The sequence below is a fragment of the Aulonocara stuartgranti genome, assembly GCF_965226115.1.
Source record: "Aulonocara stuartgranti genome assembly, chromosome: 16".
Taxonomy (NCBI): Eukaryota; Metazoa; Chordata; class Actinopteri; order Cichliformes; family Cichlidae; genus Aulonocara; species Aulonocara stuartgranti.
In genome coordinates this window covers 5,350,584-5,375,207 of record NC_138952.1, presented here as the reverse complement: position 1 = coordinate 5,375,207, position 24,624 = coordinate 5,350,584, and the positions used below count along the sequence as shown (strand labels likewise).

General features: G+C 39.9%; 1 long non-coding RNA gene across 1 annotated transcript in view; it reads left to right on the top strand.

The window, feature by feature from the left end:
- Nucleotides 1-20: 20 nt before the first annotated feature.
- The window catches only part of LOC309690575, a 42,599-nt gene continuing 17,995 nt past the window's right edge, over nt 21-24,624 (top strand). Inside the window, exons 1-2 of the long non-coding RNA XR_014271752.1 lie at nt 21-150; nt 11,789-11,859. This is a non-coding gene — a long non-coding RNA (uncharacterized lncRNA). The remainder of the gene's footprint in view (nt 151-11,788; nt 11,860-24,624) is intronic.

Sequence of the window (24,624 nt, the reverse complement as noted above, 5' to 3'; positions counted from 1 at the left end):
CCCGTAACCCCCCGCCCCGCCACCACCTCGAGGCCGATTGCTCATGTCTGACTGAGAGGTGCTGTATTGATTATTTCCAACACCCCAAGGGATTTTAGGCTGCACAGCAGTGGATCAAGATGTCAGCTTTGAGGTCTGCACACTCCGCTGGTAAGTGCTTTATTCAAGCGGCGGAGGCTTATTCCTCATTCACAAACTGCATAGAAAGTACAGTGTGCAGGTTTTGTCTTCTTTTCATGCATTTAATGCAACCCCACTTTCTGTTTCACTCACGCACCATGCATCTCTGCATCAGCACAGTAAATATGAACACTTGCCTTATATTAGCTCATAACTATGCGTTTAGTAATGTTGGAAAGATGGAAAGTAAGTAATGGAATAAGTATTTTCCACCAGTGCATCTCTTTTACAGTATGTGGAATGTGTTTCTCTTTTTCTTATGGTTCACATTTGTTTCATACAGTTATGCTGCATGAGAAAAATGTATAAAGGGGCAACTTCCTAACTATATTAAAGCATAAATTTATACAAGACATTTAAACATTTGCTATCAGTTTTATCATGGCTGTTTTCCATATGTGTGACATTCAGCATTTGTTAGTAATTTTATGTGTATAACTAACAAGCATCAATATCAGTCATAAGATCAGCTCTCATGTGACCTTAACAGATCGATGAACACACGTGCAGACATAAAATGAAGGCTTGGGCGTTATACGTGTGTGTGTGTGTGTGTGTGTGTGTGTGTGTGTGTGTGTGTGTGTGTGTGTGTGTGTGTGTTTTCTCCATAGCACAGCAGTTTTAAATTGTCTTTGACAGCTGCTCGTGAAATGTGCGAATGTTACAATTTAGTGCAGGTTATAAAAAAAACAAAGTGCTATGTAAATCTTCCAGATAACCTTGGCAAGAAGGAGAATAATCTGCAAATATGTGCAGAGAGGCAGCCAAACGAAGCGCTTCAATTCCAATTGTACTCCCCATCATGTAATTCAAATGTAGGTCAGCCTGTCCCAATGTTCCAGGTGTCATTTGAACTACGAAGAAGTGCAAGTTTTTCATGGAGCCCAGTCCCGTCACAGTCTCAGACCTCATGCTGTGGCAGCTGGTATAATGAACTGTGCTATATGTGGTGCTTATGTACTGAACGAATCCAATCTCACGTGGGACCATATGGATGCTACAGAGAAGTCCAGGATTTCCTTGGAGAATTTCTAAGTTTTCAGTTTACAAGATAATTGCCTCTGTGGTTGTCGCATTAAGACCTCACAGTGAGTTACAAGAGATTCATGGCAATTAACAACACTAAATAGTAACATGTAGAAGCTGCACTAATCCATACTTCTGTATTAGCAATAGGTTATTATGTGCAATGTGAAAACGGTCAACTCAGTAAGAAGCTCACAGAGAATTATCAACAGTTTCTGAAGTTCCTCTCAGCATGTGTGGAGAGCTTTCTTTCTTTTCACTTTGTGAAGCTTTAGTGGATTATTTTTGCTAAAAAATGATCTTTTTTTATTGTGTCTCTGACAGCAGTGACAGCGGGTTCTCTCCGGGTACTCCAACTTTCTCTCACAGTCCAAAAACAAGCTTGTTAGGTTACTTGGTGGTTCTACATTGGCCCTATGTGTGAATGTGAATTTGCTCCAGGCCCAACAAACTCTAAACTGGATAAGTTGATAAGTGGATGGATGATAAACAGTGATATCATTACGACATTATGCATATGTACTGAGATTTTGGAGAAATTAACTGGAAAAGTTGCATGTTAGAAGGAAAATCCCTGAATTAGTCAGACATTGGGTATAAAATCAGTGTTAACATAGAATCGGTGTAATTGAGCCTGGATGTGAGTACAGGTAGTATTGGTTCTAGAGTGTGCTGGTGTCCTAAGCAAAATTTCACAGGGGGCTTCTCCAAAAAGTATTCATCACCATATTTAAAATTATTTAGCATCATTATCTGCTCCACTTAACGATGCTTTGCTTTTTTTCACCTTCCCATTCTCTTTTTTCATTCACATAAGGATAACTCTTCTTCATTTTTACCAAGTGCTTTTCATTGGTGTCATCGGTTTGTTTAAACAGATTCATACGGTGGCATCAGGCGGTGGCCTTTTAGTGGGGTTTTGGTTTCTTCTAGTGTCACTGCTGATTTTGATACCTTGGGGAACCTCCACTGGCAGGACGTCCCAAGCAGTTGCCCGGCTTGCCTAGTGGAAAGCAGTGCCTCTGAATACAGCACATAATCTACCACAGAATTCACAGCTAGCAAGTGTCCATGCAGATCCAGCCTTGTCCCCTGAAATGGAATTCCTCTACACCTAAACTTTATTTGCAGTGTCTTGGGGGAGGAAATGTATTTTCTTGTGTGCGCTTAGCTCTGTTGCACAGAAAGAAGGTTTCAGAGTTCAATTCCACCATCAGGCCGGGGTCATTCTGTGGTTGAGTTTGCATGTTGACCCGTGTTTGTGTGGGTTCTCTCCAGGTACTCCGGCTTCCTCCCACAGTCCAAAGACGTGCAGTTAGTGGGGACAGGTTAAATTCCCATAGGTGTGAATGTGAATGGTTGTCTGTGTCTATGTGTTAGAGCGACAGACGACCTGTCCAGGGTGTACCCTGCCTCTCGAACTAAGACAGCTGCCACTAACCCTGCCTCTCGCAGGGTTATTTTTTTCTGTGAAATATATTTCTAATCAGTAAATCTTTGCTCAAGTAACCACGAAAAAGCAGGACATGCTTTAAGCACATTGATTTTCCATGCAATGGTTTATTTTACGCAAAATATGATCCTTTGCTAAATCTTATTTTTAAAAAAATCAAAAATAGTTTTAGTGTCTCAACATCACCGATTGTTGACTGAAAACAAAGAGTCTAAAATGAAAGAAAATTCAAGTCTCAAAATAATGGTCCCACACAGGAAGCAACCCACAAGACTCTTTTATGGAACTCCAGACTTTGACTTCAGTGTTTGTCTTGCCAGTTGGAAGGTTTGGTGTTGATGATGGAAATGTTGATGTGTTGGCTACAGAAAGAAGAAAAATAAAATAAACTGCTCTGCAGCCAACACAACCAATTTAGAATTTAGAAAGCTTTCCTTTAACTTTTGTACATACTTAAGTAAAAGAAGACTCCTGAACACTTTTTCCTTGAAACCTCCAGAAGCTCTCCCCAAGTAGCCAAACTTTAGATTGCACGAGCAACACAAAAGAAAAAGCGCCTCTTAACAGATGCTTTCCAACTCATTGCTAACATTATATGGGGCCAATTCTGTAAGGTAGGCCAGTATTCAATGTCTCTATTTCAAATTGTTGCATTGCCCCCACGAGGTAGGAAAAGCAAATAAATAAATAAATAAATAATAATAATAGATTGAAAGTTGTGGGCTTATCATCACAAGGATCTGCCTGCCTTTACAGTAGTTCATTTGTACTGGCCTTCAAATGTTCCTAGCAATCACTGTAAATTCATTCATCTGAGAGAAATCTCTTAATTAGAAAAATTAAACTTTTAATAACCAATTTGATTAATATCCTTGACCTCTGAGCAAGTAACAGAAAAACAGAACCACAAAAAAAATCAGGCACCGTTAATACGATACACACAGGACAAAGAATAGTTATGTGCAATACTCCCTAAATCTATACCAACCTGGTACATGCAAATACTGAATATACATAAATGTGCATATATTTTTTTCTCAGCATGTTTGGTTTATGAATCCCTGTAAAGATACAAGATCTAATAAAAAAAAAACTCCTCTTGTAGCCAGATTTGAGATTTCTGTTTTTTCCCCAATTATCAGACACGGATCATGTAAATGAACCAGCGGGCTATCGCGCAGATTGAGGCTATGGCTGTATCAGCTGACTGAGCTGGTGATAGTTGATAGAAGATGCTATCTCCTTCTCATTCTTTGTATTTTGTAGTGGTGCTCGTGTTGTTAGAATGAGAATGCAAGCATTTAGATAAGGAGGTGTGCATTTTTTAAATTTACCTATCTGCTCTACACAGCCGAGGTAAGTCCTGATTGTCATGCAGTGAGCAAAATGAATTTCTCTGCTTGTATAATGAAGTTTCTCCAGATTCATGTGATGTTCAAGCTATGTTAAATTGGCTCCCTTACAAACGGAAAAGGCAGAGGCTCTCTGGCAGCAGAGCAGGACTTTGAGCACACGTTATATTTTAACAAGTGATGCATCACAACCAAAGGTTCATGAGGTTAAAGGGGCTAAAACCCTTAAAAACTAGGCACTGCTTTAACACCCACACACTGGTGGAGAGCTAAATTTGGAGTCCTCATGCTGGGAGGCATGGTGGCTCCACTTACATTCAAAGTTTACTTCCACTGACTGTAACGGAGCATCATCGTTACCTGCCCCCTACTTTATGCACCACACACAACCGCTAACGATCATCACTGATTTAGTCCCAACAAAGGAACACTCCAGCAGCTTTAAATATGCTAAATTAGAAGAAAAAAGGCAGAACAATACTTAACGTGAATAGAAAAACATGGCTCGGAGACAACACAACCAGCTGGAGGGGGCATTTTTATCTCTGCAGATCTGCTGAGCTTGACAGTTCTCACACAGACACTTCCACACACAGATTTTATGCTTTGTCTGAGTATATAAAAGGTCATAAAAGGGATCACCGGTAGTTTCATTCTGCCAAAACACACACTGACTGAGTCAGAAAATAGAGGGACTGTGGCAGGCAGATTAAAAAGAAGCCAAGGTCAAGAATTCGGAGCACAGCTGGAGCAGGAGAAACACCACACATTTGCTGGCAGAGAGGAGCGGGGTTTCAATGTCAGCGACTTGTGCTAACCTTCCTCAATCAATTTAAGAGGCTTGGATGGAGAAACTGAGGGTTTGGAGGGGATGCAAGGAGGCAGCTATTCATTTTGAGGAACACCCCCACCATCCCCACCACCCACTCTGCATAGATATATCATCATTATTAAAGCAACAGAAGAAATCCCCCTAACGTCAGGATTGTTTTCCTGCCAAAACATGTTTTGTCCTAAATGCTCAAGTGTGTGAAGCTCGTCGGTAGGAATGCTGTAAATAAGATGAGATAAATCCATATTTACCCTATGATTGTCAACCTGGTGTTGCTAATGATCATCATCCATTTAAATTATACCCTGCTTAGAACAAATTTGACTAGTCCTTGCCTGTAATTGCCCCTGGAACAACCAATAACAGGTCCAAACACAAAACACATTTATCCAACTCTGCCAGGAGCGATGGCCTGCTGATCTATGACCAGTTGGTTGTGACACTAACGATAAAGGGCTGAGGTCTATTTTGGTATCTGTGTGTGTTAGTACGGCAGCATTTACCTTGCAGGTGTAAACCATGGGTTCAGTTGTCACCAGCGGGCCTTTCCCCTCATCTTCCTGTTCAGCTTTCCCTTAATGAATGCTCCAGCCCTTCGGGATGAACAAATTACCCACGTCACCTTCTTCCAGTCAATTCAGCCTCCTGCCACCTACTTGCCTACCCAAGTGTGTCACCCTGGATTTCTTTTGACAAAGTAAATTCATCTCTTTTGAGGAGGGTCGAGATACTGATGAGTGAAACCTTTAGTTTGAAGCAATTCATCACAATTACATTTATTTGCCGTTGAAGTGTCCAAGGGAGCAGAGCATTAGCAGCTAATAGCATCCACAGAGGAAGAGGTGGGGTGTGACTGTCTGATTAGCTGCTGTAATACATTTACAGCTGTTTGTGTGTGACATGATGACTTGTAATAGCACAGATGGAAGGGAAGAAGTAAATGACCGGGATGATTTATCACCACCCTTTTTACCACCTCATTTTTAAAAGATATATAGCTTAAAGGATTACATAACCATATGTGATCATCATAGCATGCATGCTACCCTGTGCAACCTCACTTCAATACATCAGATGGCATTTTATAATTTTATAAGAGTTTGCATGTTCACCCCGTGTTTGCATGGGTTCCCTCCAGGTACTCCAGCTTCCACCGTCCAAAGACATGCAGTTAGTGGGGATAGGTTAATTGGTTAATCCAAATTGCCACTAGGTATGAATGCGGGAGTGAATGTGAGCGCGAATGGTTGTCTGTCCCTGTGTGTTAGCCCTGCGACAGACTGGCGACCTGTCCAGGATGTACCCCACCTCTCGCCCTATGACAGCTGGGATAGGCTCCAGCGCCCCCCGCGACCCTGAAAAGGATAAGCGGAAGCGAATGGATGGATGGATGGCATTTTATTGACTTTTGTTGACTTATTTTCATAGTTTTGTCCGTGGTGCAACTTTTTTCAAGTCCAATGAAGGGCTGTTCTCAGATGTTATTGCTACCATGTATATGCCTATAACGTGTCCTCCCCCACATACTGGGAAGTTGTCATCACCTCTTTCAATGGAAGTCATCCAACCTGCTGAACAGATAGTCTTCAAGTTAAAAGAGCAACAAAAGTGAACAATTGAGGTTTAGAGGTGTGGCAGACTCTCAATGATAACATGAGTGTGAGACTTGTCTTTCTTCTGAATGGGTGCCCCTCGGGGGGGGGGGGGGGGGGGGGGTGTATCTGTGCTCATGGTAAAAGTTGTGTGTCTTCGTTCACTCTCATAGATCTCGTAGAGAGTATGGAGAAAGCGCTCTCTGTGTGAGAGCTAGGCTTTTAAGTATAATAGGCTCACTTTCATTACTTAACTGTGTTTCTTTTATTTAGACTAGCTATTTGGTTCAGTTTACACATCTCAAGGAGGAAAGGCTCAAACATGGAATGGGTTTAAACTGACTCTTTCTGAATGTGAAATCACAATTTGCTCAGATTAAAATAACATTTGATTCAACAGATCAAAGACGTGTTCACATAAGTCTGTCATAAAGACCAACCTTACTGATTTTGATCTCTTTATAATCATTCTATTAAAGATTTCTTCCTTTACACACCTAAGTTTTTATAGTCTGAGTCAAAAGTAAAATCTTTTCACTAGAAAATTCACTGCTCCATTTCTACAGTGGTTCCCTTTGAAACTGCAGTCAATAAATATTAATTTAATTAAAAAGGCTGATTTTGAATCATACCCTCATACTTTGATTAACTCAAACAGTTGCAGTCATATATTGACTTCAGGAGAACACCAAAATAGATTTTCTTTCACAGAATAAGGACTATGGATTCTGTCCTATGAAGATTTCACTGAAGTTACATTTAAAAACGATTTTTCTTAATAGTCATACTGACCTCCAGCATGAGCAGGAGCTGTCACAGTGGCTGTGTATGTATAACCTTTTCACTCCTGGTCACTGTCCAGCCCAGTTACATTCCCAGGGCACAAGTATGTACAAGGTGTCCGGATTTCACTATAGAGATACAAGTCTAGCCCTGCAGTGAATTAGAGACCTGTCCAGGATATATCCGACTCTCTCCCTGTGACAGCCTGTATTTTAACCAAAACTGAATTCTTGAATAGTTTTTGGTTTCTGAACTTTAACAGTAAGACATTGACTGTGATGTCCTTACTGAGAAAATGAGCAATCTGGCATTTAATCCACTCACTAGCCTCCAACTAGTAACAGTGCTTTGAAAAAAAGGAATTTGCCAGATCATTTGCATATCTGTCACTTAAATGTTTTAGATTAAAAAAAAATAGAAAAACAAAATTCAATATTCTAAATATCAGCATTTGTGATAACTGTGTTTTTCACATTGCTGTGGAGGTATTTTGGTGCATTCTTTGAAGAATTATTTTAATTCAGCCACAAAGGAGGGTTTTTGACAATGAAAGGTCTATTTAAGATCCTTGGGTTATCTTATAAAAAGTTATAATATAATCTCAATATAAAGCCTTTTTAAATAGAAAGGTTTTCACCTGCTTTTGAACGGCGTCCACAGAGTCACCTAAACATAGCATGAGTTCTAGATTATTCCAAAGCCTCGGTGCCACTGACTGAAAAGCCTCTGTCCCTGTTAGTTTGGTTTTGTATTACTATTTAAAAGGTGATTGTTTGGCCAGAGGACTCTGTGTGTGTATATTTACAATGCTGACGGCGCCTGTCATATCAGCAGTATTTCCTTCGATGACACTCGCCTTCTGTTTAGAGACAGCTGACTCCCACTCTCACATCATCTGTTTCAAATTCCCCAACATCTCCAGTCTACACAAATGTCTTCAGCTACCCCTCATTTCTGCGTATTCTAAGAAAATAGGTGCAAAAGCAAGGTTTGTGCAATTCTAATGGACTTGAAGGTCAATATTTGGCATAACCACCTTCATTCTTCAACAAAGTGAACTCTTTCCCTGAAGTTTTTCTTGTAATTTCTTTAAGTAATAGTTCTCCGGGAATATTTCTCCAGGCTTCTTGAAGGACGTTCAAAGCTCTTCTTTGTAAGATGGCTATTTTCCCCCTTCCTTTCTCTGTCAAGGTGATCCCACACTGCCTTAATACTATTGAGACCCAGTTATGGACAGGTTAACCTATAACTGAATCCAGAAGCAGCTGTGCTTTTACACTAGTGGCAGTGTCTTTTTCGTAAATTGCTGTAAAATGAAGCCACAACCAATCAGATGCTTCCCAGATGGTTTTGTAAAGTGGATCACATCCTGAACCTACTTTTCTGATCTCATATTTCCATCAATTCTGACAAGGCCTCCAACACCACTGGCTGAAATGTAGCCCAAAATCATGACAGAGCCTCCAACATGTTTTACAGATGGCCATAGTCTCTTGTTGTTGTACTTCTCCCCCTTTATGTACAGTACTGTATACTGTATAGGTCCCATCCTTTCTTAGTATCATAGCCTTGGATTTCCTATCTATTATTTTAGTTTGTGTTTTTCTAGTCTTTGTCTTTTCTTGTCTTTGTCCCTGTGTCATCGATGTGTTCGTTTCTCAAGCTTCCCAGCCAGGTCAACTTTGACATAAGAGTGCCAAACTCAAAAAGAGTGCAAGAGGTGATGAAAGCAGCCAGAGCCAGCTCAGGCTTAACTAACTGGAGTACCTTACAGTGTGTACAATCGGTGCTCATAACACCAACTCCTCCTGAAGTAATTACATACAATCTGGGGGATTGTTACCAATCAGTGGAGGAAATTTCAACAAGCACTGAGTAGTTTAGCACTATATCACTGCTCACTGTCAAAGGCAAGATTTTTTTTTTTACCATCTTGTCAAGTCAAGTGACAGACTTCTTGCTCAAGTGCAAGTAGAATGACATTGTAAAGTGGTGGGACTCCAGGATGCCTTAAACGTTCAGGCGTAGAGATCCAGCCCATCGGACAAAATAAAAAAGCAAATCTGGTTGAGCCTTCCTGCCCTCTCTGTCCTGGGATGGGCATGGTCAACAAGTTGCCCGAAGGCCCAAAGGGATAGTCACTATTGGTGTAGTGCCATGACCAGGTGCTAAAGGCGGTGGCTGAGAGCACCTCATTAATAACAAGCAGACATCAGCCCTACCACAAAGCATCTTTTGTTCACTGAGGCAGGAGAGCAGCTGAAACAACAGAATAGAGCAGAATAGAGGCCTGCTCTTCAGCTCACATGACTGGCAGCTAATGGTCGATCTCACCAAGCAACTCATCAATCAGATGTTGTCATTCTGTCAGAGGCCTTAAAACAATTTGCCCTGAATTGACTGTACCCTGGCAGGAGGAGGAGACCTTTAAACGGAAGGTGGCCAAGTACCAGGGACGCCTGGAGGATTGCCAGAAAACATTCAATTCAATTCAGTTTTATTTATATAAAGCCAAATGTGCTTTATATTGTAAGGTAAGCCCCCTGCGATAATGCAAAGAAAATCCCAACAATCAGACGACCCCCTGTGAGCAAGCACTTGGTGATGATGGGAAGAAAAAACTCCCTTTTAACAGGAAGAAACCTCCAAGAGAACAAGGCTCAGGGAGGGAGAGTCATCTGACATGAGGTGTTGGGACAAAGACAGGACAAAAGACATGCTGTGGAGTTTGATAATAACTAATGATTGAATGCAGAGTGGTGTACACACAGAGAGTGAAAAGAGATAAGAAGAAATGCTCAATGCGTAGTTGAGCCTATTGAGGCAAGAGAGGGTTCAGGGTCACCTGATCCAGCCCTAACTATGAGCTTAGCAGGGTTGGTGAGCAGGATCAATCCTGTTGAGGTAGACTGCAGAAGCTCTGCTGGATACTACAGAGTCCCTATCCTGCTGGGCATGAGGGGCTTCTCAGAAGTACAGCCATCAAGACTGCAATAAAAGCAGCAGCAGAGAGCTTTCCGGTGCTGCTTTGGATCAAGAGAGATGATCTATCGCTAAAAGCTGTTGGGACGCAGATTGAGACTTGATCAACCCTCGCTAGGTTGCCTAGGCAAAGGTGTAAGATCCCACTGATTCCACTGAACCTAGGAAACATAGGTAATGATGTGTTTCCATGCATCTGTAGGATATATTTTTCACGTGTTTCCTAAATTCAGATGGGCTAAATAAATTTATATTTAATAAAGTTTAGCCAGCAATTCACCCTTTTCCATTTACGGGATTATGTATAGTCTGCCAAACTTTAGAGGTGATCCAATGGATCCAATCCAATGAACCTGCTAGTTTTCACACATCAGAAATGTTAGAATGGATCCCATTTAGCCTTGCTATGTTTTCTTTTTTTTTCTTGCGTAGACTATTGTGAAACATTGTCATGAGCCAGGCAGTCTGTTTCCCCCCCTTTGCTCTCTTTCGCTCAAGTAGAGTTGATGGCTGGCCCTACCTTCCCAGCCCACCTGCTGGTGGATCCTCTGTTTTCCCAGGCTTCAGCAGCCACACCTGTCTCTCATCTCCTCATCTGTGAAGTAGTATTTAAAGACCAGCTTGTGCCTCCAGCCTCTAACAGATTGTTGTTGCTGCTGTGGTTGTAATTGACTCCATGCTGAGTACTAGTTCTTATTTCATGTCCCGTGTAACCTTGCTCTCTTATCTGTCTCCAATGAAAGGATGGCTGAAGTTATTCCCAAATTTCTCAATATCCTAACTTAGAAAGCAATTAATACCATTTCCTTAAAAAAATACAGTCAACTTTGGAATAAAAACCGCTATATTATCAGCTTTGCTTCTTGTTTTCACTCCTTGTGTTGTTAAATTCCCAGTTGCCGTATATAAATCTCTTAAAACTGCTGCAAGTGTCTGGCTCCAGCTCTTTGAGTATATTCATGTGGTAATTATGAAATTTATACAACTTTTCATTGAAGCAAACCCACATAAGCAAGGTGCTTTTAGAGATGATGGGCAATTTTAATGATGGTGAATTTCTTTTGTTTTGTTTTGGGGGGGGGTTGTTTTTTCACTAAATGTTTCTGCAGTTTTAACCAAACCATTTTGACCAGAGAAAATGACCTCAGTTTTAACTCTTGTTTTTCAGCAGTTTTCAGCTTGAGCGGAGATGAATGCTGTTGAAAATAAGCAGAGGGTCTAATGAAGGACAAACTGTTTACAGCTGTCTACAATTTAAGGAGAGGGCGAGCATTTGTGACGTCATTAAAATAAAAAAATAAGAAAGGGGCATAGTCTTGTTAGAATGCCAGTATGCTGAATTACTAATTTGCTGCTTTAATGCAGCACTTTAGCTTCAGTGTGACGCAGAATTGAACTAAGAGAAGGGGTTGGGATGTGATCTGTACCAGTTGGTTGGAAGCAACTGGAACTGGTGTTTAAGTAATTAAAAGCACTGATTCCCTTTACCTGTGCGTGTTTATCATCATTATTATATGAAGGAATATGATGCCATTTGCAAAATGGAGAGTACGAGAAAATCACTGACGAGTGTGTAATTTGATTGCAGTAATGGTAGCAGCACTGAAGGAAGCTGCAGGAGTTGAATCTGACAATGTTCCCCACAGCAGAGGGCAGTGGGTAAGTACAGAGTCAGGTAACAAGATTTTGCCTTGGCTATGTTCAGATTTGATCAATTGTCACTCAACCTAGTTAATAAAAATGTATTTCTAAAAACATGTTTCATATGAACTAAACACGTAGGCTTGCATATTCACCACTGCTGTAAAGAAACTATTGTAATTGCACTGTATCCTTAGTGTGATGAGGGAGAAATGTCCAGAGCTTCAAAACACATATATGTAAAAGAAAAACAGTGTTTATTCAGCATAAAAGAGAAAAAGCAAATGTAACACACCATCAAATTGGCATCATTGACAGGACTATCTGTGATACTATTGGTATGTTTGTATTGATTGTGTGAATTTCTTTGCATACATAAAAAGTTTCCAGTGATGTGGCTTATTCAAGTAGCAGTGGGAAAAGGGACAAAGTGGCAAAAAATGCTCCTTCTCAAATTGATACTTTTGGGTTTGTTACAAGTGAAGGCATCCTTATAAACTCTGTTGCCAAAATTCGCAGTATTTAACCATTGCCCTTTAAAAAAAAAAACTATCCTATGAACTGTTTGCATTGCCGTGAAGCTGATAGCTTGCTTCTGTATGACAAAGTATCTCAAAACTCCATGTCCAGACTCTTTACTGTACCTTTCAAATTAGACTTTTAAATTTTTGTAGTTCTCTGGGTTTGTCCTTCACTGGTGTTACAGCAGATTTTAACTTGAGTGTATTTTCTAAAGAAGCACCAGGATTATTTAACTTTGCAAAACTTAGAAAACAAACTGGAAACAACTCACATGTTATATAAATGGCAGATGCTTTACATGAGAGCAAATAGAATATTGGTGCAAACTCTGCATGAATCAGTTCCTTACAAGAACTCAGCTTGTTATACACCTGTAACATAACCGCTGGTTACTAGGGAAAAGTATATTTCCAGACTGGTTGGTGGTGATTCCTGGAGGTTGCTGGCTCTTACTGGTGAAATCTGTTGTAAAGAAGAGGCTGTACAAAAGTAATTGTTTTGTTTGTGCAACGCTCACAGAGTCTACAGAGCCGGTACAACAGACACGCAGTTCAGATTTTGCTTTGTGCACTTTTATTTACAGTGCAGCTTTCCAGTCAGTCCTGACCAGTCCTTGTCACACTTCCACATACATCCAGTACTGCGTAGTGCAGCTCCTGTCTCTGTCCATCCTCTCCCAGTCCCGGCGTCCTACTGAAATAGGAGAAGTATGACTACCAGCAGTGCCAACTAACCCCCCCAACACCACACCCTAAACCCACTGCTCCATCCCTCCCCCTGCAGCTGAGCCTATCCACATTCTGCCACAGTTTCCTGTAGTTTTTTGTCTTGCTAACTAATAGCTGAGCAGTAGCACAAACTGAAAGTGCGACACAAACCAGAAATGGAGAAGCATTGCCTCCAATGTAAGAGCCGTGCTCTTTGAAACACGTTGACCGCAGCACTGATTTACAACTTTTACTCTGAAAGCAAGCTATGACCTGCTGAAGCCATCTCCACTCTTACAGAGTGAGCAGCAGTTCTCTGCGTTAAAATGCTTTGATGTCAGAGGAGAATGGTCAGGGTACTCCAGTCTGGTAGATAGACAACAGTAACTCTGTAAAAATTCATAACAACCAAGGCATCCAGAAGAGCATCTCTTAATGCACAACACATTGAGCCTTGACACAGACTGTCTACAGCTGCAGAACACCACACTGGCTGTCACTTGTGCAAGAACAGGAAACTGAAGCTGCAGCTTACTAGAGAATTTTCTCTTGTTTCATTGGCAGATTTTTTTCAAATAAGTGAAAAGATCTGCCAATGAAACAAGAGAAAATTCTCTAGTTTTTCTCTAGTTTCAAGTTTCACTGTCTCGAAACAAGTTCTTATATCTTACTGGAATGTTGCTTTGTAGCTGATTTTGTATTATTTTAATTGTAACGAGATCATTTTGACTAGAAATAAGACAAATATACTTGGTAAGATTTTGACTTTTTGCATACAACCAAGCATCATTTAATTGCCACGGTCGCTGAGTATTTTCACTTCTTTGCGGCAGTTCTTTTAATGTCTGCTGTTTCTTTCTTGCCCTACTTTGCCCTGTTTTGGACATGAAGTCGTAACAGGTGTGTTTTCAAATTCTGATCAGAGGAATTTAAACAACTTTTTAAACATGGGAATGTAAGTACATTGTTAAGCATCTCCTGTTACTTTGTTGCAAGTGACAAAAATCTCTAGTTACCTTGGGGTTGTTTTTTTATTTTTGGTTTTTGTTTAAAAATATATATTTTTATGTATCTGTCCATGCTCCAATTCCAATGTGTTTCAAAATTGTGCAGAAAGACTACAAACTACTGTGGCAGAAGCTGCAGGAATCCAAGCAAATTTTTTAAAAAAATCCGCAAATAACTGTTTTTGTGCCAGTGAAAGAGTTTTCTTTTAAAGCCTTTAAAAAAATACCCATCAGAGTCAAATCTTTTGCTTTTGAAGGTACAAAGACTGCTCGTGATTATAGACATTTCTGTTTATTTCTTAGGAAAGTTACAGTTCCATACAGAGATGAAATGATGTCGTCAGATAGCAGTCTCGCTAAAAATATATTTAAAAAAATACATATATAATAAATAATAACTGAGTAACAGACGCTCGGACTGACGCAGGCACCAAGATGCCCGGTCTGTCAGTCGCTCCACTTGCGTGGGATGACAGTGTCGCCATTCAAAGTGGCTCCCACATGGATGTCAAGGTTATTTCAGTGTCTTTGAACATAGAATAGAAGCTTCATGACTGCAAATCACTTGTGCCAAATAAACTACCTCACTGAGACTGAACACCGTGGGTGAGCGTCACTTGTTACCTTTCTGCCACACAGATACGACATGAAAGTCTGGCCTCATTTAACCTTTTACTTTACAAGCCATTATTTGAATTTGTTCAGAATCCTATATCTAATAAATATTTGACATTTTTACTAATTACTTCACAGGATTTTAACACTGCTGTGAGAATATGGTTGTTGTGGTTAAAATAAAGATAATTAGTTTGAGGGCTCAGTGTCGTCACCTTTGCACTGCAGAAAATCTCTTTAAACAGATGTTTGTGACCCTACAGCTAATTTTAAGACCATGAATGATTCATGAGGTAAATTACCTAATTGCTTTCCATTCTCACAGTTTTATGAAACACAAATCCCAAAACTTCTGCAAAGAACTAATCTAAACCCAAGGGTGGATTCATTTCCTTCCCAGCATGCCTTGCAATTTGTTCTGAGACTGGGAGAGCCGAGTGTCTTTTAAGAGACAGAAGGAAAATGCCAGAGGAAAAAAAAAAGAGGATAAAAGAAATTCTCTGTAGAGTCATGTCACAGTTTGACCCTGATATTTTCTTAATATCAGCTGCTAACTGCTTTCACTCTCTTAATGAACCATGATAGATTTACGGCACCAGAGCTTCCTTCCTTTGTAGTTTGCATTGCAAAAAATATAATAATAACTCACACGCTCAGCATCCTCTCAGAAGATGAGCTAATCTCTTCTTATCTCTGGCCTGTTGCTGCATCGGCACCTGGCACTAAGAACTGTGCCAGCAGAGTTGCCAGTTTAAGACCCTTAAATATAGCATGGAGGGACATTGATTATAGTGTGGTTTTTAATTCTAAACAGATAAAAAAGAAGCCCACACTTGAATGAAAATCAGCGCCATGTTCAAATAATCACAGGGAAGTCATATGACGAGTGCAGACGGTGTTTCTTGCTTTAAGAAACATTGAATAAGATGGGGAAAAAATCTTAAAATTCTCCTGTTCTGGTTTTATGGCCCAAACTACAATCAAACTAAAATTCCTGAGTGCACACAAAAAAAAAGCCGAGCAATGATGCCACCAATAACAACCAGACTTTCTGATATTTACAGTGGTTATTTATAACTGTCTAGAATATCTCTCAAAAGTCTGTCTGGAAATGCAGTCTGCACATTCTGATGCAAAAAACACAAATAAATGGTGCACTGTTTGCCCAAATCCTTCTCATGCAAACATGTCAGCAACAAGTGGAAGCCATTTAGCAACCTGGCCAGTGCACTGGGACCACTGCTTCCTTCACCCTCCACATCTTCTCAAGCTCTTTGCTCAGTCCTCGGTACTCCTTGAGCTTTTCTTTTTCCTGTGTACATCTAGTGAAATTTAATCACTTACAATGCTAGAAGTGAGTATTTTATCAATTTGTATCAATAGTAAGCTACAATAATGTAAATGGTAAATGGACTGGTTCTTATATAGCGCTTTTCTACTCTTCTGAGCACTCAAAGCGCTTACACAACTTGTGCATTCACCCAAGCACATTTTTCTAGGTGCTTTCTAAGTAACAGTCACACACACATACTCCGATGGATGCATCGGAGAGCAATTTGGGGTTAGTATCTTGCCCAAGGATACTTGACATGCAGACTAGGGGAAGCCAGGAATCAAACCACCAACCTTGCGATCAGTAGATGACCTGCTCTAGCGCCCGAGCTACAGCATGTAAGGAACAGACTCATTCTGACATCTTCAATTTAAAAATTCAACAGTGACCTTGTGGTTAGTACTGTTGCCTCAAGAAGCTCTTGTGTTCAGATCCTCCATCTGGCAGGGCCTTCCTGTGTGGAGTTTGCATGTTCTTCTCATGTTTGTGTGGGTTCTCTCCGGGTCCAAAGACATGCAGTTAGTGGGATTAGATTTTTTAACCCCACAGTTGGATTTTAAATTGACCGTATGTGCGAACGTGAGTAAGAATTGTCTGTCTCTCTGTTAACCCTGTGATAGACTGACACCCTGTCCAGGGTGTACCAGAAAATTGATGGATGTTAAAAATCCATATAAAGCATGGCAAGAAAAATATTTCAAATCTGTATTTCACATGTTAATCTATCAGTGTTTTTTTTTTTTTTTTTATTCTAAGAAACATAAAAAGTAAAGAGTGAACATTTTGGCTTCAGACTAATTTTCCAGTGCTGTGTCGTCACATGTAGAGTTGTTAGTCCACAGGATGAACCATCAATATCAACTTTTTTTTAAAAAGTCAGACCCTGGATTGTTGGAAATGCAGGGTCTGAAATGTTAATGAATCTGAAATGTTATTCACCTTGAGATTCATTAACGTAACTGCAATAAGTCTGCACTGCGATTTAACTCGATTCCAAACAAACTTTTTCCTTGATGGACTCCTTACTGCTCACGGCTGAGACAGACATGACGCCAGACTTTGATGGTCTTGCAAAGAGAGGTGACCGTCTCTAATGTTCCCATTAGGCTAAATGACACCATTTCACGACATGTCATTAAAGGATCTAACAGTTATAGTTCATTCTAAACCTTATGTTTTCTTTGAAAATATTGCAAACAGCACTTGTGAAATGTTGCATCTAAAAAATGTTCTTTTTCTGAAATATGAGTGTTATGATATTTTGATACCACGGTAAGCATTTACAGGATATTGTTTTATACAGGAAAACTGTTACTCAATAAGGCCGATCTACTAGTTGTTTTTCTCTTTCTCTGTGACCCAAGAATTAATGTGTAGGACTCACAAGCTGGTACCCCAAGGTCGAAAATACCACAGAGATGAGACCACTTCCTTACTCCCATCCTCCCTTTTTCTTTATCTCCTGGAAAAGGCTCGTTAAAGGCTAGGTGGTTTGTTTCAGAATTCACTAATGAAAGAACTCTGTATTTTATGTCTAGGAGTGTATTTTGCTGGGATGATCATAAATTGTAGCTGAACTGATAAACTACACACAGGATACTTCTTTGCTCACAAGGCAGGAAGACGTTTCCTTATTTGGTCTGTACCGGTTTGAACTGGGAAAGCTGACACACGAACCTTTTTTTCATCTATATAAACTGCTGTGTATCAAATAAACCTTTGAGTCGATTGGGAAGGCAACCTAAAGCAGTCTCTGTTTTCTTGTTCTCCCAAGCTGCTCCCGAGCTCGTACTAACACGCTGAATGGCATACCTGAGTGTTACTTTAAATAATTAGGAATCTTAGAAGGAAAGGACAAAACTCTGCTTATCGCTCACGCCACGGAGGAAACCCGGGACGGCAATTTCCTTCAATGAGCTCATTTCAAAACTTTTTAGAAATGCGTTGCTGGCACTAAAGAGTTTTTTGTTGACTGGCGTATAAAACATTCTCTATCAAAGCAACATAAAAAAGAATATTTAAAAAATGAAGTTAGAAGTATTTATCTGTAGCCACTCATCAGTGATTAAATGAGTTGGCCTTAAATAATATGCGGCACAGAGCCAAGGGTTTCCATTCCAGCTAAACAGTGCACCATCTGATATTACTAAGCTGCAAAACTTCAACCAGAGACTGTTTTATCACACACCGAGTGCCAGATGGATGGGCCTGACCAAAGCAAGGAAGGTTTTGGTGCAAGCTGTTAATTATAGAATACATTAAAGTTTCAAGTAATTTTCCCTAAATACTTTCTAATACCCCCCCATGTTGTCCGTTATTTGCATTTTTAGAAGTGTCCAATAAATTTGGGGTTTTGCTGCAGCACACTTCTTTTACCATCACAGTGCCAAAAGAAGAAAATCAAAAATTGAAACAGCCAGCCTTATTTATTTTTAGTTCCTTTAGACATATTTTCCAGTTTTCTGATTTCTGTATGGGAATAAAATGCTGAATAGAACTGGGAAATGAGTCTGGTGCATGTCTCTTTAATGTCAATGAAGCATCTGACAGTTCCCTAAGCGCATAACAGGCCAATGTCCAGTCAGACATTAGCAACGGTAACTAGGCGAGAGACCTGTTAGCACATGGGAGAAGTTTGCCTCCAGGATTTTCTGCCAGGCAGGCTTTATAAGACATGGCTGACATTGTTAAAAGAGCACAGTTAAACCCAAACTATGATCTGATTCAGTCATATTTGTATATATATGATTGTACAATCACTACAGCCACCTGTGCCAGAATCCACCTGTCAGAAAAAGCAACGGTGTCCTGAATCATCAAGTTATTAAAAAAAATACCACCCATGTAGTTGTCATGGAAGGGGTAATTAGCTCTATCTGAACCAGATTGCAAACATGTTTAGTTCTTCTAAGCATTTTAATATAGGAGTCTGAGAAGCAGGGGTGCCTCCAGAATTTTTCATAGGGGTGGCCATATGGGGGTTACTAAAAATATTCTGTTGGCACACCAAAAACAGAATTTCCAGTTTCATTATGCTGTGGTCAAATAAAGGTTGTTTGGTACATACAAAAATCAAATAGCATTTTGAAATCCATAATAATGTGTTTTGAATAACACATGAATGTAGATTCAGGGGAGGAAATATGAAGCCAATGCAGTAGTGTGTTAAACCTGTGGGGCGATCGTGGCTTGTGGGGCGATCGTGGCTCAAGAGTTGGGAGTTCGCCTTGTAATCGGAAGGTTGTCGGTTCGAGCCCCGGCTTGGACAGTCTCAGTCGTTGTGTCTTTGGGCAAGACACTTCACCCGTTGCCTACTGGTGGTGGTCAGAGGGCCCGGTGGCGCCAGTGTCCGGCAGCCTCGCCTCTGTCAGTGCGCCCCAGGGTGGCTGTGGCTACAATGTAGCTTGCCATCACCAGTGTGTGAATGTGTGTGTGGATGACTGGATATGTAAAGTGCTTTGGGGTCCTTAGGGACTAGTAAAGCGCTATATAAATACAGGCCATTTACCATTTAAACCTGTCTTCTAGCTTAAGACCACTAGATGGCGATATCTGTGGTTGCAGAAGGCATCAGAAGTGTTTTAGAAACGAGTTTTCCGACATGATGTCTGTAAACACTTTCCTCCTGATTTCTTTGGCTCAGCCTCTCATTTCAGGTGATACTGAATAAATATTTTGGCCAATTTTGTAAAGCTCGGTTTCAAAGTGGATTATTAGTCATATACAGATTGGCTATTTCTTTAATCCCGTAGTTGAACATTCCTGGTGATGCTCTTTACTTCAATGGAGTCAAGTGAAAATATTCATCTTGATGCTTCAGAACAGTTTGGAAACCAATGGTGATGATATTGCCTCAATCAAACCTTCAGGAAAATTCTCTGCATTACAGGACTGCATTTCTTTTAAGCTATATAAAATCACCTTGAAGTAGTAAAAAATGAATTTTTGTCAACTGCACTAAATAGACATGATGTCTCTCATGAAGCCTGACCTCTACTGGCTGAGCATGTAGACAGTAAAAATAATGGATGATGCTACCAGAAACGAGTGTTTTTCATTATTGCCATCTTGGTGTTTTGGGTACCTCTGAAACTGCATGTTCATAAAAGCTGACCAGGGCTATTTTCTGAACCTTAGAATAACCAAAATTTATCAAAAATGACTTAATGTATTTATTTTTAAATATCACCTAAGCTTCACTGCTCTGCAAACTTAGTAGAGGAGTTTTATATCACACGTTAATGTAAAAAGATTATCTTTTATATAACAAACCACAAGGAAAATTCATCATTTATTCATCATCAAACACCATATTTGAGTACATTGAAAACTTTATGGGGGGCTTTAAATAAAAGAAGTGTTTTGTGGTTATGATGTCAATTTGGAATTTAACAATTTTACATACAACTTTTGAAAACCAAACTTCAACGTTGATTATTTTATCAATAATATTTCTTTAGGAACAAAATAAAAATTGTCCATTCATCTACTTGCCAACTGTGTGGAAAGACCATGCATGACTTTGTGTATTATAGACCTGGCATGTCATATCTTACCTGTCTTAAGAGACGTTTGCACAGAAGTTTGTGTCTTGGTTCTTTGAGTGGAAATGACAATGGTGTCATGATGAAGCTATTGAACCAGGCAAAATCACAATTTGTAGCTTGCTCTTTACTTGGCAAGGTTGTCAATTGTTTAGTGTGGGGATTATCTCTCCTTATTTAGTCTTGGTGAATGTTCTACTAAATGCAATAAGGGACTTTGGGAGCGTAATCAAGAGCTGCTTGAAACCGGGCATATTTAACACCCATGAAAGATTGGTGACGACTGATGGTGGAGCTGTATACAAGGTGACCTCTTGTCGCCCCAGAAGAGGGACACTGTTAATTTGCAACATGCCTGTGGACAAAGGCGTCCCCTGTGGCTCAGTGTCTTGCACTCACACTCCAGCTGAATGTCAGACCTACATCCAATTAACAGCAGTGACTCTTTTAGAAGGAGCTAACACAGTGAGAGACGATAAGAGGGCTTTTTTCTTGCTCACATTTTGCTCTCGGGCTAAATTCTTACCATCTACGACAGCCCGGCTGGTCTTGTCACCTGATGAATCTGCATGTCTGTGTCAACAAGGCAAAATGGGCCATGCCAAAAAGGGAGTTTGAAGTAGTTTGGCGCATGTTCATACACCTGCCTGTGGACACAGGTTGTCAATGCTGTAATCATGTAAATTATAGTCGGGAACATTTATATGTGTGTAGATGGGATTATAATGGAGGTCATGTACACAGATGGGGGGGGCAGTGGCCCCATGGCTCCTTGCAATTTATGCACTTAAACATTATGTTTTTCCTTATGATCCGTCACATACACTCATGTGGAAAACTGAATATATATAATCCCTTCTAAGTAAACACTGCTTTCAATAGAATGAAGAGGGTAAGTAGAAGCTAGGTGCTGCTAATCAGATGCACTTTATTAATTGGTCATCAGCAAGTGAGACCAACTACATGCAAGTAGAAGTTTTAGCAGTTTGATATTCCTCCACAATGGGAACTCGTACTTTAAGTCATGTGTACTTGTGTACTTTTCAAATGTTGCATGCTGATATTAAACACGATTAAAGTTTCTCAATTTACCCTCAGCATATATGCAATTAATGACTGTGAACCAAGAGCTCCGTTTTCTCCCATCTGTGTGATTTCTACGAGAGTGGATATCCCTAATATGGTCATCACAGGCACACAGATCTGGCTGGGAGAATTGAAGCCCCTCCCACCTGCTGTTCAAACCTTCTGTTTCTGATGGGCAAAGAAAGATGTTGGCTTAAAGGAAGGTTGGAAAGAGCTAAAACGGTTTGTTTCACACAGATTCAAGTGAGGGGCTGCACCAGCCCCAGCATAATATTAACCTACTTAAAAAGAGTTCAAGAACAAAAATGTGGAGCTGGAAACGAATACAATAGGTGACCTATTTTTTTTATCATTATTTTTTAAGCCTCGATCATGGATGTGACCATAGAACTGGCACTGAGACTGGTCCCATCACAACATATTTTCTTATGGGTGCACTCTAGAACTATTAATAATTGTTTCGTTGATGGTGTTTTAAGATGGGAAAATAATTAACACTGCTACCTGTTACAGTCTGAAAAGGTCTGCATGTAAAAAAAAACATGTTTTTATTTATTTTTTTAATGCACAGAGTTGAAGCAGCACTTCACTGACAGCTTGAAGAGAACATCATTAACTGCACATGTTTTTTTTTCTTGGATATTTCTATTGCATCACATTGCAAGGCATTCCTGGTATTTTGTCCACCCTCTTTACATCCCTATCTGTTGTTATACATTCAGACATTATAAAAACAACAGATCTATATATGCTGTTAGCCAGAACACAGTGGCCGATTTACTTTGCACACAACAAAAATCTCGAAAGGCCTGACAGTACAGTGCCTTATGTGATAACAAGAAAACTACTTCTCCAGTTAGTTTGAAACCAGGGTTCATTGTGAGAATGGATGGAAATTTTTGACACAGTGGGAGACCGCTGCCCTTAGGTACACGAGTCAGTCACACGGATGTCTGGAACCGTCTTAATCATCAAACAGCTTGGCTGCAGTTTGCAGATTTCCTGTTGTGACTGGCTCCACTTTGAGGTCTTTAACTTGTACATTAGTATTAACTAACTGACCTCATGCAGGGTTATCTCCGCTTTATTGATTAAGTAGCTGTACAGAGTATTCAAATCTACTCAGTTTGGGATAATTACAGGTATTCTGCCCATGTTATGTCCTAAAAAGAGAGGAGGCTGGATTCTGAATGGATCTCAAATCACTGTATTACATAAGTGTAGCTTGAATGGAAAAACTTTAATGATAACCAAAATGCCCTTTTCATCCACGCCCGTGTTGATCTCCTGTTTATTTCAGTTCTATTCATGTAGTGCCATTTACAACAAAATCATCAGCTCAAGGCAAAATTTCTGTTTCAAAATGGTTTAATGGTTTCTTTGGTGTAGTATGAAAGTCCATAGCTAACATGTTTGTCAGTGAAAAAGCTGTCAAACTGACATTTATCTCGACCTTTGGCTCAGGTATAATTAACAGTTGGGATGTGATCCATTCTTTCATTGTCCAGTGCAAAATCTATGCCCTCCTTGTATGCAGATTTTCATTTTGCAAAACCACCCAGTGGGCTTTGTTTGCTGGGTATGTTAGATATCCATGCCCTGTGGTATTATACTTACTACCGATGCCAATATTTTTTTTTTTTCAGGGCAGGAAAAAGGTTGCATCATATTTTACTTGCACTGATGCTTTTGCATTAGCTTCCCATACACAGTCATCTTCCTGTCTTAGATGCTTTGCCTCCATACACATGACTTCATTTAACAACCTTCACCTCAGTCTCTCGAGGCTGCTTATTTAATCGTTCTGAAATCGCTCAAGTTATTTTAAGAGCTTTGAGTTCAGAGGGCCAACCATTGAACTGTATGAGATCAGTCTGTTTTTTTCTGACTAATTTTACTGGCCGGGTTAATGATCACTCATGTTATTACTGATGTGTGAAAACATTTAACTGCAATGGAGCTCTGCCTGTGTGTATCCATATCTATGTGAGTGATGGATGTTTGACTGAAATGGACTTTCTGAAATACAAATTAGACGGACGTCAAGGGAAAAAAACACAAACTTTATTATCATCTTTTTACAAAACATTTCAGAATCAACCCCAACAAATAATAGATCCAATACTGACCTTCATGGTGCAAATGATCAACTTTAAACATGATCTGACACATTTCCTCAAACAGCACCAAACTACGTACATCATATATTACCTCAGTGCTAACCTTTAACTTTTTGCTGCTCTAGCACAGAAAAAAAGGTGTTGACTCGGTTTATCAACAAAAGCAACAAAACAATAGGTGGACGACATACAGAGCATTTTAGGGTGAAGAGAACATGAATGATGCCATGAGCATAAATGAGAAAAGTATGGCAATCAAAAAGGCAACTGAGTTGTTTGCAAAGTTGTAAGGGGCTGCATCTTGGTTGACCTCTGTGCACACAACCAGCAGATACCCTGAACCTACAAGCACAACCATTATTGTGCAACATGAAAAAATAAACACATTAATGGCTAGATTATAGAGAAGTGGAATAGGTGGTTAGCCTCCGTGTGCCACATAAACTGTTCACATTAGCTTCTTTTGTTTTGTTGAACATTTGAGGCAGATGGTTGCCATGTAATATTTTAGACATTGTGTGGTCTGTAACATCTGCTGCATTGGTCTTTTTAGTGCTAGTGCAAAATATTTCTGCAAGTCTTTTTTGACAACAGGCAGCTATATACCTGATATCAAAATCTCATAGTAATGTGAACAATTTTTACCCACTCTGCTCAAGTAATTACAGTTAGAACAGTTTTACATGAACACAATGTTTAAAACGCATCAGCCTTCAATCAGTGAGTGCTCCATTTGTTCATCTGAATGCAGCCAGATGAGTGATAATGTACAATGTAGAGAGATACATTCACAATGTAAGTGTGTAAAGATGTGAAATGTAACAAAACAATATCACTGACTCTATACTC